Source organism: Thamnophis sirtalis, unplaced genomic scaffold (genome assembly GCF_051295495.1).
Source record: "Thamnophis sirtalis isolate CommonGarterSnake01/CBP01778 unplaced genomic scaffold, rThaSir2_p1.2 scaffold_12, whole genome shotgun sequence".
NCBI lineage: Eukaryota > Metazoa > Chordata > Lepidosauria > Squamata > Natricidae > Thamnophis > Thamnophis sirtalis.
This window is the reverse complement of record NW_028261392.1, coordinates 63,787,289-63,803,980: the sequence shown is the minus strand read 5'-3', so window position 1 is coordinate 63,803,980 and position 16,692 is coordinate 63,787,289. Positions and strand designations below refer to the sequence as shown.

The window sequence follows — 16,692 nt, the reverse complement described above, 5'->3', positions numbered from 1 at the left end:
GCAATATCTATTTCAAATAATTTAATTAAATCAGGCAGAGGACTGGGTAAAACACAAATGATAATGCAGCTTTACCTACATTTTTATGTTCTAATGCCAATAAAAGTTTTAACATGTTTTGGGAACTTTGAGGGTAAATACAAAATGCAAAAAAACAAACAAATCACCTATCAAAAGTTTTATAAACTCAGAGGTCTTTTACTGCAGACAAGAAATGACTCATATTTATACAGAAGATCCTCCTGTTGCAGAGCATAAATCTCCACATCCGCACATCAGCACCAGAGTTTAAATAGCAAGCTCTTTTCTTTCACCTCTTCAAATCAACAGACTTGGGGCCATCTTGAGATGGGAATTCTCTGTTCACTCTCCACACAACATTTTAGCCTGGCCCAAGCATTCTGAGCTCCTTGCAGATACACCTTTTTGTTCCGTTTCCATTTTGTGAGGGTTTTCACCCCAAACAGCAAACTGTGGTGGCCCAGCAGGAGCCGTTGGAGCTGCCACCAGACTCCGACAGCGAGGAGCCCTATGAGTCGGCTCTGGAGGATGTGGAGGACCCTGGGCAGGGTTCCAACTCTGAGCAAGGTGCAGAGAGGTTGGTTGGCCACCAGGAGGCGCCTGAGCCTTGGACTAGTGGGGAGGAGACAAGGGAGTGTGATCTGGATGTCAGCAGTGAGTTGTTCCTGGATTCCCAGCACCGAAGAGCTAATAGGCGTCAGGAACAGTTGCGCAGTTACAAGAGGTAATTGCACTCAGCTGGTGGTCATTAGGCTCCTCTCCAGACTATAAAAGGACTGCTTGTGCACACGCCCCTCTTGCAGAAGTCAATGCAGACATTAATGTTGGAGAACTTTGTTATGGGCTTGGCAGGCTGGATTGCTACCACGGCTTATCTGTGCTGGATTGCTGCCCAAGCTTGTCTGTGCTGGTTTGCTGTCAAGGACCTGTCTGTCTATAAATTACATGCCGTAATTTATCTTTGGCTCGGAGTGTGTGTTGGTGTGGGACGAGAGGGGTCAGAACAGCAAGTTAACCTATTAATACCTCAGACAACAACTTAAATGGTATAGAGTTTCTTGCCTAGGCAGGGGGTTGGACTAGAAGACCTCCAAGGTCCCTTCCAGCTCTGCTGTTGTATTGTACTGTATTATAAATACGTATCTCAGGCAAAATGGGGGATTTCCTCCTTTGAAATATATCCATGTTTATTTTTTTTATTGGCACCAGATCTTCTGTTCTTGGAGTTGATATCCCTAACGATTAGATTAATTGTTCTTTCTCTTCATGTTTTCTCTTCTTATAGCATGCAAACAAGGACTGATAGCTCTTAAGAGAGCAGGTTTGGTAATGAAGAATAAAGTTTGTCTCATGGATTACAAATCCTAGTTTATTTTTTTATACAGATTTTTATTAACAAACATGTAAAATACACACACACAAAAATTAGACGTACACCACATTTATACAATACAGTACGAACAGGAAATTCCTGTTCTTTCTAATAGCAATCATCAATCGATACCGCTCACCTTATATTATTTCCCCTTCTATTGTATTTCATTTGGATTTCACCATTCTTAACCCTCTTATTTTACTCATAACTATTATTTTTTTAGTTTTTTTAATATTCTTTCATTGATTCTTGTTTCTTTCCTCCATCCACCTATACCATTTATCCCATATCTGGTAGAATTCTGATTCTTCCTTTCCCTATATTTCTTTAGTTAGTTTATCCATTTCGGCACAAATCCTAGTTTAATTACTGAAGCAACACATTTTTGTTAAAAAGAAGCCCCTGGGCCAGAAACTCACTGTACAGAAATTGTGTTCTTCTGTTATAACACTGCTGTTTTGTTTGGCTCCAGGAAATCTCACCAGCTTTGGACAATTAAGCTACAGATATAGTGTAATAGATTTTAATAAACATTCATAAGAATGACATACAATTTAGCCTTATTTCTTGTTCATCATAATATGGTTGAGCCTGGGGACTGAAGCAATCTAGATTCCGGAGTCCTGGGAAACTGACCAATCCCCCCAAAACATTCTTGGACCTAGATATAGAATCAGATAATTCAACTAAATTCCTACAAAGGATGGTGGGGGAGGGGAGACAAGGAGAGAGAATGAGAGAGATGGAAATACTGCTTTTGCAATAGAAGCTTTGCTTTGATCTGCTCTGTTTAATCTCCTTATGTTTACTGTCATATACATTTTTTTTAAACGCCAGTGAAAAACCAAAGAGTAGCTTATGTTAAAACATAGAACGTAGCCCCTTTCATGTCTGCAATGATATTGTCCCTTGAGACAATACCATAACAGCGCTATTGAGCTAAGCAAGAAGCTAGAACTAGAATGGGCTTGCTTTTTATTGTGAAACACTTTTAAAAACTGACAGTGCAGGCTGATTGATTGATTGAATGTATGGAAGGAGTATGTTAGCGTTCCAAGTATCAGGTAGAATTAAATCGGAGTCCAAGGCAAAACGATCCTTAAAGTTCCAATTTAATAAATCAGACATCTTAGCACATCTGTGAAATCCCAATTCTAAAGAGCTCCCTGGGATTCCACCCAGTTAGAAGTTCATGATCTTGTCCCCACACCAACAAATCCATCACATGGTCCAATCTTCTTCTTCCACGCTGGCGTCTCCACCCAGCTGCTTCTGTTCAAGTGTAAAAGTGTGGAGACAAAAGATGACCTTGGTGTTCTAGAAAAGAATGACAACAACACATTCCACAATCCTACTCCTGTCTATTCCCCACTCCCAACTACTACACTAATGAAAAAGCATAATGAAATAAGAGAAAGTGTGGCAGGCCAAAGATCCTAACAGGAATATAATTGCAGGCCTGACAGAGTACTTATGAAGAAAATTCAAAATAATGTTGGTCAACATATCAATGTATATTTAAGCTAAAGTCACTTACCCCAGATTAAAGTTTTATTGTGCTTCCTCTTTGCCTCAAAGAAGAAGAGAAATTCAGACATAATACTTCTCTGTTTTCCCCATTTTTTTCCACACATTTTTGTCTTAACTCAAAAAAAATGTGCGAAGGAGAAAAAAATAGGTACACAATGCTTGCTGACCATAAGCACCATACGTTGTTGGGCCTCAAAGCACTATAGATCCCTAGCTCAAAATTTTCATTCTGTACCAGGTTCAATATACTGCCTACAGGATACCTGATTTTACTACTGCCTGCCCAATTTTTAAAAAAATACATTTAAATTATATCAGGAAAAATAGAAATGAATTTAAAACAGCAGTAATAACAAATCAACCCTACTGTAGTTTAAAGTAAAAAAAAAAACTTCATGCCAATTTATCAAACAACTCTGTGATTTGCTTGCTAAACAAAATAAATATCAAACTATCCCAACTGAGTATGGGAATTTTAAAAGTTTTTAAATGCTAATGGCTGTTCTGTGCCAAGCCTCTACAATATGTACGGACGCAGACTTGGCTGTCTGCCACAATTAAGGAGGGAGATAAGCAACCCCTTTGGCTGGGAGCCCAGAAAGCTATCTCTATGAAACAAGGCTTGAACTCATGAAATTCTCCCAATCTTTCTCTACGGCTGGATCAGTAAATTATAGCAATAGCAATAGCAGTTAGACTTATATACCGCTTCATAGGGCTTTCAGCCCTCTCTAAGCGGTTTACAGAGTCAGCATATTGCCCCCAACAATCCGGGTCCTCATTTTACCCACCTCGGAAGGATGGAAGGCTGAGTCAACCCTGAGCCGGTGAGATTTGAACAGCCGAACTGCAGAACTGCAGTCAGCTGAAGTAGCCTGCAGTGCTGCATTTAACCACTGCGCCACCTCGGCTCTAAATTGTTGTTTCCTGCAAAATTCCCTTCCCGTAGCCCCACCTATAAGCTCTCCGGGAGGGGACAATCAGTAGCCACCTGTTCCTATTTCCTTCTGTGACTCTTTTTCCAAAGCTGCTCCCTCCTCCTCGCAGCCTTACACATACGGATACTGTCAGGGACAGCCTTCCTCTGTTCTTCCTCACTGCTCCCTGACTCAGATGCTGCCAGGAGGCCAACAGGTCTCTCTAGTCCCTGCTCTCACTCCGAACACCCCCCAGAGTCTTCCTCAGCCTCCAGGGCAGTCCCATAATGTTCATCACTGTCAGATTCTACCAACAGCTCAGCCAGCCGCTGTTGGGCCACAACAACGGCATTATACATGCAATATTTTTCTAACTATTATAACGTATTATTGAATATGACCTAGTCGCTATAAACTGGAAAAACCACAAAACTTGAACTTAACACAACCAAGATGTTGTTTAGATTGATTCCTAAGCAACTGACCAAACACTACTACATTTCTACATAAAACTGTCTGCTAAGAGATTTGACATAAGACTATTTCTACTCCCTACTTCAAAACTAAACTGGAAAACAACTCTTCTCTCTGATAAATAAACAGGAAATGGTCTCAATAAATAAATCTTGAGGTTAGTAGACCTCAAGTATCTCAATACATTTTGAATAGAATGTACCTCATTTGGACAAAGAGTTTAAAGCAATTATTCTCCTCTTTTTTAAAAAAAATAAATCTATTGGTGTACAGCAGTGGTGGGTTTCAAAAAAATTTGGAATCTCTTCTGTAGGTGTGGCCTGCTTTCCGGGTCAACTGGTGGAACCTCTTCTAACCGGTTCGGTAGATTTGACGAACCGGTTCTACCGAACTGGTGCGAACCGGTAGGAACCCACCTCTGGTGTACAGTATATATGTGTTAATTCACAAATGCTAATGAAAAGGGTGTTGGTACTTAGCTGATAGCTCTTCTCATAGTGGGGGAGGAGTTGTTGTTTGACCAAGATATGAAGCATAAAATTGCATATAAATCTCCATTTGATGAGTGGATCTAAGCTGAGTCTATACAGCATACAATATTTGAAATATTGTATCTACAGCATACAATATTTCAAAGTGGAGATTTTCCACTGAAATATCCTACACATTCAGCATGCAGACAAAAAGATCTCACTATTTAGATCAATCAACAATAAATACATTTATTAACATTTAATAGAGGCAGTATGATGTGGGTCCATTGGAAAAAAAAATGAAAAATGCTGACTGCAGTCTTGTGGTTCATGAAATGATTTATTTCCAAGAGCCTATGAGATTGTTCCTATTTTTTTCCTCCAGGGCTAAGATCTTCTGTCCTCAAATGAGGAAATCTGATGTCAGAAACCCTCTTCTGGCCATGCCAAGAATCAAGCAGCGGGAAAAGGACACATGGAAGGGTTTTGGCAGGGAGTCGTGCCAGAGGAACAATGATTCTTATGGATTCTAAATTCTCTTGACTCCTCAACATGCCCACAAACCGGTCTGGAATCTACATCAGTTTTTGGAGCTTTCCCCTCCTGTTAGTTTCCAGGGAGAAGAAACAGCACAGCAGACATGGTGACTCCTTCATTTCCACCGAGAGTGCTGGGTATCTTAAAATCAAAGATTTTGGAACACTTCAGAAGAAAAGGTAGAAATAGCAATAGCAATAGCACTTAGACTTATATACCGCTTCATAGGGCTTTCAGCCCTCTCTAAGCGGTTTACAGAGTCAGCATATCACCCCCACAGTCTGGGTCCTCATTTCACCCACCTTGGAAGGATGGAAGGCTGAGTCAACCTTGAGCCGGTGAGATTAGAACCGCTGAACTGCAGATAACAATAGCAATAGCAATAGCACTTAGACTTATATACCGCTTCATAGGGCTTTCAGCCCTCTCTAAGCGGTTTACAGAGTCAGCATATCTCCCCCACAATCTGGGTCCTCATTTTACCCACCTCGGAAGGATGGAAGGCTGAGTCAACCTTGAGCCGGTGAGATTTAAACCGCTGAACTGCAGATAACAGTCAGCTGAAGTGGTCTGCAGTACTGCACTCTACCCACTGCGCCACCTCGGCTCTTGGTGCGTTGCCCAAGGGAGAAAGAAAGACCTGCTTGATAGATGGCAGCCTAGCTGAAACTTGCTTTGAAGAAATGGAGATATACCAAAACATTTTGTTCTTGGTGGTCTCTGAGCTTGGTGGTTGATGGTGTTAACCTACTTTAGTAGTGAAACATGGTTGATGGTGTTAACCTACTTTAGTAGTGAAACATGGTTGATGGTGTTAACCTACTTTAGTAGTGAAACATGGTTGATGGTGTTAACCTACTTTAGTAGTGAAACATGGTTGATGGTGTTACCTACTTTAGTAGTGAAACATCTGCAAGAAAACCACCAAACTTAGAGAGCGCCAAGGACTCCACATTTTGTTGTAGTAGGTACTTTCATTTCTCACTTATATAAAAAAATAAGGTCTATATTAATTTTCATATTTATTCCTCACTTGCGCCTAATGTAAGCATTTCCTGATAGTGCCCACCATGTTCCATAACAAATCCTTTCAGGAAAACTTGATTTTACATATAACAAATTACTTTGAGCCAAGATAATAAAAATCCAAAGGATTGCATCTCAGTATATGAGATAGAACCATTTTTCTGATTCAATAGAATCCTAATATAAAATATTAACAATAAACCTGGGTCAAGGACCCCCCATTAAAAACATGAAACAATTACACCATACTTCATTATCTTGGCCTTTAGTAGGTGTGTCACAAAATCATCCTCCTTCAACTTTATTCCTCTTGTCGAAAAGATAGCAGCAATGTGAGAAACACAGTTCATGCTGGCCTAATTTTCTACTGGCTCAAAGCTTGATAGATAACACTTTGCTGTGGCTGTCTGGAAGAGCCCTTTGAGTGAACATCCTTTCCAACAGACAAAATATAATTATCAGTCTCCCAGTAGTTGCGTGTCCTCTGCATAAAGGGCACACAGCTGCTTCAATCTTTTTTCTTCTACTCCAGTATTATAATAATCCGATTCTTGTTATTGAGGAATGTTACCAATTAGTCACATTAATCCCTAAATAAACTAACATGAGAATGTGAGAAGAATTCTCTACTCCAGCGCTGTTTTCCCACAGTAGCAATCAGATGCCAATGGAAAGTTCACAAGGAGGACAGGAAAGAAATAGCACGTAATCCTTGCAGAACATCCTATTATGTCTACTCTTGCTTGTTTTTTTCTTTCTAAATAAGAAAGGCGCACGCATTGCAATTTTAATTGTAATGGAATCATTTCATCGTCCTAGTGACTTTGATTGTGTTTCCAGCACTTAGTCCAGCTCATCAATGCTATTTTTGAGAAGCAATGCTCTTTTCTAGAACTTAACAATGAACTCCACAGTGTTGACTTCAATTCTTCAGATTACTTCCTTGAAAAATATCCATTCAGGCCAGTGGTGGGTTTCAAAAATGGTTCGAACCTACTCTGTGGGTGTGGCCTCCTTTGTGCGAGTGGCTTGCCACCCATGTGACCGGATGGGAGTGGAAATTCAGTTGTAGAACCATATATGAGTTATGACTGCAGAAAAACAATCGCAACCAGCCATTGAGGATTTGTGTGTACTGCATAAACCAGAAAGAGGGCTGAGAAAATATCTACAGACTTCTCACGTCCTGGACATAATCTATTTCAACTTCTCTTCTAAGGGCACTGCTATAAAGCATTACATGTCAAAACAACAAGACATAAAGATAGTTCCTCCTCCATCACCAGCCCTGGTGCCATCATTCTACTGAACACTTCATTCCCACACCACTATCTCATTTCTCATCTTCTCATCTTTCCTACAATCTCCTCCTATTGGTTTCTTATGATTTATCAGTTGTTGCTTGTAACTTATGATTAATGATTCTAACTATGGTTATATGACCTATGACCTATTATTTGCTGTGTATATGGACCAGTGGTGGGTTTCAAAAATTGTTCGAAACTACTCTGTGGGTGTGGCCTCCTTTGTGGGAGTGGCTTGCCACCCATGTGACCAGACATGAAGATGCCGACGACACTTGTCAGAACCACCTTAAATTCCCTCACACACAGCACTGGCATGCATAAGAATAGGATGTAAACTTGTTTTTCAAAAGGCATCTTTGGTTTGCGTTAAAACAACTTCAACACACACAATGCTCTGATTGCACCACAAACGCAGTAGTCATCCTTACCTTTCACAGAGGCACTGAGTTTTATAAATAGGAGCATGATAGTGTAGAATAATCATATCCAAGGACCAGTGGTGGGTTTCAAAAAATGTTGGAACCTCTTCTGTAGGTGTGGCCTGCTTTCCGGGTCCACTGGTGGAACCTCTTCTAACCGGTTCGGTAGATTTGACGAACCGGTTCTACCGAATAGGTGCGAACTGGTAGGAACCCACCTCTGATATGTACTGTGAGTTTATGCACCCGAGACAAATTCCTTGTGCATCTCATCACACGTGGCCAATAAAGAATTCTATTCTATTCTATATCCTTGTACAACTTACCTCAAATATTGCTCTTCTGTAATCTTGATATATATTCAGGGCTCCAGAAAATCAGGAAGACTTGATTTTTAAATAAACACAAACAAATTAAAAAGCTTTGCTGAGCTGAACTGTGATATATAAAACTCTCTATTATCCAGATAATAAATTGGATAATTACTATATGTAAGTAATCCTTCCTGTTGCTTTCTCGACATATATCTATAATTATATATATTTGGGGTTTCCATTCCTATAATTGCTACATTGCAAGGACAATAACAAAATAATTTGAACAATCCCCAAATAAATGGATATAATGCCAAATCCTAATTTAGGAGCTATTCCCAATAAAGTTTTGAAGCAGATTGTTCTAGCAAACGCATATGAAACATAGAAAGTAGTTATATGCATTTCAGTCTGAAAAGTCTATGAAGGTTTGACCTATTTTGGTGCAGAGTTTGGTTTCTAACTCTCTCTGACCATGGTGCCTTCCAATTTGCTTATTCTCACTGGAAAGAATTTATTTTAGTGATAGCCCAGATAAATTATGATGAAATCCTCCATTTGCAATGTTCTAATCATTGAAGCATTGTAGATGGAATGTTTTAATGTAACCAATCTGGAATATCAGTAGATCAAAATCCTTTCCAGTGGGAAATAAAGAACTGGAATGTACAACATTAATATTGTTCATTCAACCAGAGAATCCATGCATTCCACAAGAATATAACTTACGGTGTGTGAAAGATATATATTTTTTCAATCATTGAAAAAGTAGCATTCATGTTCTTAAGGCAGGCTGGCCATTACATTGTGAAAAAGATTAAGCACTTAATATTGAACCACATCAAAGAATCTGGTTCACATTTGAAGTTCCAGGGCTTTATGTGTTCCTTTATCAAGTCCCCTATGATGTAGCTGTGACAAACTAAATTTCAAAGTAAAAGAAGAAAGAAATTAAGGTGTCCTAGATACCTGGACATTTTGACAAGAGTAGGAAAGGCAAGGAATTCTGCTCAGATCAACTTCAATATTACCCCAGATATGTACCACGATATTTAATGCTACACATTTAATGCTACTGAATTCAACGTAGTGTGAGGTGCCGACAATGTTGTTTTCCAGAGGATGGTAAACCTTTTAGGGATTGGGTATAAGTGGATGATCTTATGCAATCACTTAAATTAAAAAGAGGCTTAATTCATTCAATGCTCTTATCCTAAGGTTTCATCTGACAGCTCCAAAATCTGTTATATTCTAACTCATAATTTCACCAGATTTCAATACTGTCACTAAAATCTCGAGTCAGAACAAAACCTTGCTAGTTTTTCTTGTACATGTTACTAAATTGGGGGTGTGTGGATGTTTATATAGATGCCATCTAAAGACACTGCAGGCAACAGGTTGCCAATCCTTCTGTTTTTATTAATATGAAATATCACCATATTGTATTGTGTATGAAAGCTATGGCCCTGGGTCCTTCAACTATGTCATGAAATGGCTTCTAATTCCCCTTTGAGGTTTAATGATACTTTCCTCACTTATTAATAGCAAAGCTTGTACCTTCTACATTATGAACCCGCTCTATTTCATACGAAAGCAACTTCTGAGCAAAGTACAATTAAACAAAGCCATTGTCAATTGGGAAAGATTGAGTGAAATTATCTCCACATTTCATAAGTTGGTTGGGATGAGCGGAGCTAATCAGAAAGTACCAATTTTGCAGAAAGGCAAGTCAAGCAGATAAGAGACAAGTAACTTCCTCGAGAATCCCAATTGCAAGAGAAAAGGAATTGGACTCCAAAAACAGATGCTCACTAAAACATGTCTTTATTGGAGAAGGGATCTTATATAAGATTATTTATAGCGTACTTTATCCATTTAATATACTGTTACATCCAATCTGGCTTTTTAAGAACTTCCTTTTCCAAATATATTATATGCACTTGCCTGCTACTCTTTCAAGGGGAATGGAATTGCCTCATCACTCTCTCTCTCTCTCTCTCTCTCTCTCTCTCTCTCTCTCTCTCTCTCTCTCTCTCTCTCTCTCTGTGTGTGTGTGTGTGTGTGTGTGTGTGTGTATATACGGTACCCAAAAGAAAAGAAAATACTTTAATTGTGAATGCTGCCTCCACACACAAAATCAATGCCAAAACTAATATTACTAATAGACCTACTGTGGCTAAAAAAAACCATGGATGGATGAGATTCCAGATGTTCCTTGCACATGTTAAGTGAACACATCCTGCTACGCAAGCTAATTCTGCAAGCCTAAGATATATTAGAAAAATACTCTAACCCCTTAAATCCCTGGGAGAGAGCCAGTTCCTTAAAAAAACATTTCCAAAGAAATATTTCACTTTTATGCCTGAAAGGTGTGATTCCCTTTGATATTTTTCTTCCTAGCTAAGCTAGGCAGTTACTTCGAAACATGACTAATGGAACGCCTATTTGGCCAATAAACCATCTGTATTTTAAATGCACGCACTTTTTCCCCCTGTAGACAAAGGCTGTAAGTGTAATAAAATTCAACCTAATGGTATATCTACAGTTAAACCTTTAAAATAAGTTGGAAAATAAGAGCTGGACCAGAGCATGATTCTCTTCTTTAGGTGCTCTGCAATATAACACTTATAAAACCAGGGGTTCATTAAATAAAATGCTAGAAAAGAAAAAGGAGAAAAACTTGGAAAACCAGCTTTTATAGGGTTAGCCAGATTATAATGTTTAGAACCAAAAAAAACAACAGTTTTGTGACCCCTTAAAAGATTAGCAAATGTAGTTATGACATAAAAATATTCATAAAATCCTTTCTAATTTATGGAAGCTTGAGTGAGATCTGAAGCATTAAAGTGCCAGAATACTTTGTGAAGTTGTTACGTTTGTGCAACTGCTGTCTCAGTTAAGAAGGTCTCCACATTTATTCCAGTGATGTGCTTACAAAATGCAGCAAAGATATCACCAATACCAATTATCCATTTCTTAGGTTACTTATAGGAGCCGAGGTGGCACAGTGGTTAGGATGCAGTACTGCAGGCCACTTCAGCTGACTGTTATCTGCAGTTCAGCGGTTCTAATCTCACCGGCTCAAGGTTGACTCATCCTTCCATCCTTCCGAGGTGGGTAAAATGAGGACCCAGATTGTTGGGGGCGATATGCTGACTCTGTAAACCGCTTAGAGAGGGCTGAAAGCCCTATGAAGCGGTATATAAGTCTAACTGCTATTGCTATTGCTATTGCTACTTTTTTCAGAAAACGATGTTATTCAGCCAATCAGCATTGCCAGAGGATTACCCGAAGGTAAGGAAAATGCTCCTCGGTAAAGAGGGAACTCTTATTTCCCTTCTCAAATTCTCCATTCTCCAAAATGGATTCCTCGAAAGTCCTGTTGACAAAACAGCTTTGTTCTACGCTGAACTTTCTCTGAGCGTTAACACTTGCATTACAAGTAAAGAGTCTTCTTGTGAATCCAGACCAGAGGTGGGTTCCTACCAGTTCGCACCTGTTCGGTAGAACCAGTTCGTCAAATCTACTGAACCGGTTAGAAGAGGTTCCACCAGTGGACCCAGAAAGCAGGCCACATCTACAGAACAGGTTCCAAAAAATTTTGAAACCCATACTGGGAATAATTGACACAGCAAGTGTCAGGGTAATAGACCCAGAGTGGGTTGCTCCTGGTTCGACCCAGATCAGGTGAACTGGTAGTATAGGTGGTGGGAGGCTCCGTCCACCGTCCCGGATGCTTCTGCGCATGAGTGAACCAATAGTAAAAAAAATTAGAAACCCATCACTGAATAGACCCATGGCAAGAAAAACTCTGAGGCATGTAGATTCCTCAAAGAACAGCTTTATTAGACATATCATATTGGCACAAATCTGGTGAAAACTGAACTCTGAAGGTTTCTGTGGTTTTCATCTAATTAAAAATAAAAGTTTTACACTTTCTCAAAACAATCAGTCACATGGTCCAATCACGGCTCTCACTCCTCCTTCCTCCGACCAGGTGTGAGAATGTCCTTGGTTTCCAAGAGAAAGTATTTTATTTTGGCTACAAAGCCCCAATTATCTCAAATCCCCCCCTCCCTATCCCTCAGCTCCTGTGTGGCAACAGTGATGCTCCAAGATGGCTCAGCTTCATGGTTGACAGCAAGCATCGTATCATCAGTTAGGCCAGTGTTTCCCAACCTTAGCAACTTGAAGATGTCCGGACTTCAACTCCCAGAATTCCCCAGCCAGCATTCGCTGGCTGGGGAATTCTGGGAGTTGAAGTCCAGACATCTTCAAGTTGCCAAGGTTGGGAAACACTGAGTTAGGCAATGGCTTGATTTTAATCGATTATATATTGATGTATTTCTGTTTGAATGTGCCAAATATTATGTGATTGAAGGAGAGCCATTCCCCAACTCTGGAAATGAAAAAGTTGAAGAGGCTCAAAAAGAGAAGAAAGAAAATGTATATGCCAAGGTGGCGCAGTGGTTAGGGTGCAGTACTGCAGGCTACTTCAGCTGACTGTTATCTGCAGTTCAGCGGTTCTAATCTCACCGGCTCAAAGGTTGACTCAGCCTTCCATCCTTCCGAGGTGGGTGAAATGAGGACCCAGACTGTGGGGGGGGATATGCTGACTCTGTAAACCGCTTAGAGAGGGCTGAAAGCCCTATGAAGCGGTATATAAGTCTAACTGCTATTGCTATTGCTATTATTTGTAAAACTAGGGAAATGTGTATTACATCTAAACAATATATTTAATTATAGGAGCAGAGTTGATGAGTATATGTAGGGAAGTGAAGGTGTCAGTTTATGCATGAATTAAATTGGTGGGTGGGGAAAATATATAATATTCCAAAGGGACCATTTACAAGTCTGAGAATGCAAAAGAATATAAAGCAAACTGAAGCGAAGAAGAGATTATTTAGAGATTGTTTGCAACGGAATTAAAATAATTATATAACAGAGTGCATACAGAAGATCATGGCATTGTGCTAATGGGAAGCAAGGAAACAAAAACGACTGTAATTTTTTTAAAAAGCATCTAAGCGGGTAATTGCTGTACAACCATATATAATGTATATGAAGAAAAAGGGAAGTTTGAAGAACACAGAGAGAGAAAGGGTTAAGATTAAAAGAAGCAGAAAAAAATGCAAAGCATTTTGCTGTAAATAAAATATTGAATTTTTTTTTAAGTAGAGATTTGGGAAGCCACAGAAGAGAGAGAAGGGGAAATTTCAAGTTTTGAGTGGGAATCATGATGATATAGCAATAGCAATAGCAGTTAGACTTATATACCGCTTCATAGGGCTTTCAGCCCTCTCTAAGTGGTTTACAGAGTCAGCATATCGCCCCCACAATCTGGGTCCTCATTTCACCCACCTCGGAAGGATGGAAGGCTGAGTCAACCTTGAGCCGGTGAGATTTGAACCGCTGAACTGCAGATAACAATAGCAATAGCAGTTAGACTTATACACTGCTTCATAGGGCTTTCAGCCCTCTCCAAGCGGTTTACGGAGTCAGCATATCGCCCCCACAGTCTGGGTCCTCATTTCACCCACCTCAGAAGGATGGAAGGCTGAGTCAACCTTGAGCCGGTGAGATTTGAACCGCTGAACTGCAGATAACAATAGCAATAGCAGTTAGACTTATACACTGCTTCATAGGGCTTTCAGCCCTCTCCAAGCGGTTTACAGAGTCAGCATATCGCCCCCACAGTCTGGGTCCTCATTTCACCCACCTCGGAAGGATGGAAGGCTGAGTCATCCTTGAGCCGGTGAGATTTGAACCGTTGAACTGCAGATAACAGTCAGCTGAAGTGGCCTGCAGTACTGCACCCTAACCACTGCGCCACCTCGGCTCAATATAGGAAAGAGAAAAAGTGAGATGGATGCTATAAAAGCATCCAAGAAAAAAAATTGTTAACACCTGGAAGTATGTTGAAAAACAGAGAAACTGCAGGTATAGATATTATAACTGGAGGAAATATTGAAGTATTAACCCAATTTGTTAAAGTAGCTGCTTTGCAAGGTAAAGTTGAATAATTCTGGAATATTTGCATGAGTACAAAGTTGGAAGTTGGTTATTGAATGCAGTAAGAATAATATATGCTGGAAGTCAAGCATCAGTGAGAATAAATGAAATGGTTAGCGAACAGTTTTGGCATTGAGTCCCGTATGATTTCTCCTTGACTATTTAATGATTAATGGATAAATGTGTGCGGAATGTTTGTGATGATACTAGAAGTGTGTTAGTCAGAGACATAAATGAGAGTGGCTTTGAAAGGATCCACCCATCATTATCTCTCTGGGGTTCCCAGACTAGCAGAAGGAATGTAACATATTTCTTCCTTTATCTGCTGATATTCTTCAATATTTTGAACATTTAGAATCACTGTCTTGTGTTAATATTCTTTGATTACTCCCTTGGGTTATATTATGTCCTCAGTATGCCTGTATATTCTTTGACTGCTGTCTCATATTATGTTACTATGCTATTTGCTATTTTGCCTTGGAATAAACCTTGAGTATTCACATTGTAGCAGGGGTGGGTTGCTAATCCCGTTCCAACCGGTTCGGTTGGAACGGGGCCGGAGGCGTCCTCGTGCACGCGCGCAGTTCACGCATGCGTCTTAGCGCCTGCGCGATGCTCCAGCTGCTCGCGGAGACTCATGCAGGCACTGTATGTGCCATCCAGCTGCTCGCGGAGAATCACCCAGGCGCTGTATGTGCCATGCACCTGCGTGGAAGCGCAGAACTCGTCAAAACCGGGTAAGGAGCGTGGGCGGGCGTGTGGGCCCTTCGCCGTTCCCGGAAGTTACTTACTTCCAGGTTCGCCGACCAACCGGTTCGCAGGGACCGCCGCGAACCGGTTGAAACCCACCCCTGCATTGTATGGTTATTGCATTGAAATACAAAAAAACCTCTGTGATCCAACTCTCCTGGCCTAAGGACAAAGCAATGCAAACATTTCTTGTTTTAGTACATAAAAATAAGTGATAAGAGGTCATTGAAATGATATGTACCACATGGACAATTATATTTCAAGCTTGCATTTGAATCCTTGACTCCAGAACCAAAACACCTGGATGCAGTCCAGTAAATATCCACAAATATTTTGATTCTACCACTGGAGGAACAAAGGCAAGCAATACAGTGTCACTTCTGTCAGGCAATGTTAGAGGCAAAAGCAAAGGAAACTAAATATGATTTGATTTCTGCAACATCTACACTCGAGGAACTTGGTTAGGGTGCGCAAAGGGCAAAGGAGAATCCACTGGGTAAAAATCAAGCAAATATCAAGCAAATAATTCAAGAGGTATTCCCAGCTTTGCTTCCTTTTGATAACCAAAGGACTTCCCTTAGCATAAAATTTAATTGGATCCTAAGAATATCAGTTGAATTTAACTGGATTCCAGCCATACCATTTCATTTCACTAGCTGAAAGCACTGCAATGATGTCAACCAAGCCATTTAGTATAATATCCTCATACTCATTAACAAACTGCAATCTGGGTCACAAATGAAGGGTCAAATCATTCATGAATGATTGTCGCAATATCAAATGTGTAGTAGAATTATGCAAATTCTTTAGAAGTGGTGCTTTGCTAGAAAGACCACCTATGTGTAATAAAAAAATCTTTAAAATAGTTTACTGTTCTGACCCCCCTCGTCCCACACCAACACACACTCCGAGCCAAAGATAAGTTACGGCATTTAATGAACAGACAGACAGGTCCTTGGCAGCAAACCGGCACAGACAAGCTTGGGCAGAAATCCAGCACAGATAAGGCTTGGCAGCAATCCAGCCTGCCAAGCTCACAATAATGTTCTGCAACATTAGTTCCTGCGTTGACTTCTGGAAAAGGGGTGTGTGCACAAGCAGTCCTTTTATAGTCTGGAGAGGAGCCTAATGACCACCAGCTGAGTGCAATTACTTCCTGTACTTGTGCAACTGTTCCTGACGCCTATTAGCTCTTCGGGGCCGGGCATCCAGGAACAACTCACTGCTGACGTCGTGATCACACTCCCTTGTCTCCTCCCCACTGGTCCAAGGCTCAGGCGCCTCCTGGTGGCCAACCAGTCTCTCCTCGCCCTGCTCAGAGTCGGAACCCTGTCCAGGGTCCTCCACATCCTCCAGAACCGATTCATAGGGCCCCTCGCTGTTGGAGTCTGGTGGCAGCTCCAACGGCTCCTGCTGGGCCATAACAGTTTACTATACTGTGAACTGTACATCCATGCTTGTATGGAAGCAGCCAAGAGCAGTTTATGAAGCAGCTTGCAATTCTTGGGAAAAGACATAGCTGCTTTAATGACTTGGA

At 40.5% G+C, this 16,692-nt stretch overlaps 1 protein-coding gene across 1 annotated transcript in view; it reads right to left on the bottom strand.

Moving 5' to 3' along the window:
- The window catches only part of HMCN1 (hemicentin 1), a 240,065-nt gene that overhangs the window by 215,522 nt on the left and 7,851 nt on the right, over positions 1-16,692 (bottom strand). The window lies entirely within an intron of this gene.